Genomic DNA, 2,410 nt, shown 5'->3' on the forward strand with positions numbered 1-2,410 from the left:
AACACTGTTGATATATTGAAGAAGATATATTTTATAGAATAAATTTAAAGTTTGCAAGTCTATAACATTGTCAATGCAATGTTGAAAATATCTTCTAATTAAAATATAAAACTCCTCTTTTTGGTTTTAACTTTATAGCACAAATTATTATTTTTTTTAATTCAGGATATTATGGGGGTACAAACATTTTGGTTACATGAAATGCATTTGCCTCCCTCAAGCCAGGGCCACACGCATTTCTTTCCCTCATACAGTATAGCACAAATTATTAAAACCCTAGAAAGCTAGACAATACTATAAAAAATAAACTAGTAAAACTGTCCATATAAGAGACTTAGAGTACAAATAGAGAGAAAAAAATCTAAATAAAATGTCCACTGGCAACACTACTCTTTCAAAAAAAATTCATGAGGTGAAAATTCTTGAAAATCAGTTGTATAATTTAAATGCAATCAAGAAAAATTTCCACTGCAAGTGATCAAAGAAAGCCGATATGATGACACAGTGAAAAATTCCACATCTGACCTCATTGATGGGTCACAGTCAAGACTTTGTGTCATGAACAAAATTATTAAAAATATTGTATAAAATTACCTTCGGGCTATGTGTATAAGGTGTATACAAAACATCAATGAATTTCATGTTTAACTTGAGTCCCATCCCCAAGATATCTCATGTATATTTGAATATTCCAAAATTCTACAAAATCCAAAATCTAAAAAAATTCTGGTCCAAATACTTTTGATAGAGGAGATTCAACCTGTGTTAATTTCAGAAAAGAAGATGGCAGAGCAAGGAAATTACCAAGGATAAAGAAGGGAATTACATGATGATAAAGAGGTCAATTTTCCAAGATGAGGCAATCCTTAATGTCTATGTCCCTAAAAAGAGAGCCTCAAAATGATAACGCAAAAACTAAGAGAACCACAAGGAGAAATAGAAAAATCAACCATTGTATTTGGAAACTTCAAGATATCTCTACCAGGATTGACAGAACCAATAGGCAGAAAGTCAATAAGGATATAGCTGAGCTGACAAGTACAATCAATCAACTGAAGGATCTAATCGACATTAACAGAATATATTTCATGCAACGACAGCAGAATACACATTCTTCTCAATATCACATGGAACATTCACCAAGATAAACCACATTCTGGGTCATAAAGCAAACTGTAACAAAGGACTAATATCCATAATCTATAAGGAACTCAGAAAATCAATAAGGAAAAAAACATTAAAAAATGGGAAAAAGACATGAACAGACATTTTTCAAAAGAAAAAAAACAAACATACGAAAAAAATGCTCAACATTATTAATCATCAGGGAAATGCAAATTAAAATCACATGAGATACTATCTTACTTCTGTCATAATGGCTATTATCAAAAAGTCAAAAAACAATAGATGCTGGTGTGGATGTGGTAAAAAGGGAATGCTTATACACTGTTGGTGGGGATGTAAATTAGTACTGTTTATGAAATAGTACGAATATTTCTCAAAAACTTAAAAGTAGATCTACTATTCTATCCAGCAATCATACTACTGAGTATCTACCCAAAGGAAAAGAAGTGATTTTATTTAAAAAAGACACCTGCACTCATATATTTATTGCAGCACAATATACATACATACACACGTATACATATACACAAACACACATGCACACACACACCATAGAATACTCTTCAGCCATGAAAAAGAATGAAATAATATTGTTTGCAGCATCCTGGGTGGAACTGGAGATCATTATCCTAAGTGAAGTACCCTAAAAACAAAAAAAACAAAACACCTCATGTTCTCACTATTAAGTGGAAGCTAAGCGATGGTATGCATGATCATACAGAGTGACGTAATGGACACCGGAGACTGAAAAAGGGGATTACGGGAGGGGTGCAGGATGAAAAATTACCTATTGGGTACAATGTACACTGTTCAGGTGACAGGTGTGCTAAAGTCCTAGATTTCTCCACTGCACAATTCATCCATGCAAAAAAGACCATTTGTACCCCCTAAATCTATTAAAATAAAATTTTAAAAAGGAATAGAAATCATTTAAGTATGTTCTCACATGACAGTATAATTAAACAAGAAATCAATGAAGATGGATACTCAGAAATGTTAAAAATATTTTAATGTTAAACAACACACTTCCGCATAACACGTGGGTCAAAGAAGAAATCTCAAGAGAAATCAAAAATAGTTTGAAGTAAGTAAAAACAAAAGTACAACTTAAAATTTGTGCAACTTAGTAAAGGCAGTTTTTTTTTTTATTTCAGCATATTATGGGGGTGCAGATGATTAGGTTACGTATGATGCCCTTGCCCCCCTACCCCAAGTCCGAGCTTCACGTGTGTCCATCCCTGGGATGGTGCGCATCGCACTCTTTGTGTGTGCATATGCCTGTCCC

This window comes from Propithecus coquereli, unplaced genomic scaffold, assembly GCF_000956105.1.
Source record: "Propithecus coquereli isolate 6110/MARCELLA unplaced genomic scaffold, Pcoq_1.0 Scaffold333, whole genome shotgun sequence".
Classification (NCBI taxonomy): Eukaryota; Metazoa; Chordata; class Mammalia; order Primates; family Indriidae; genus Propithecus; species Propithecus coquereli.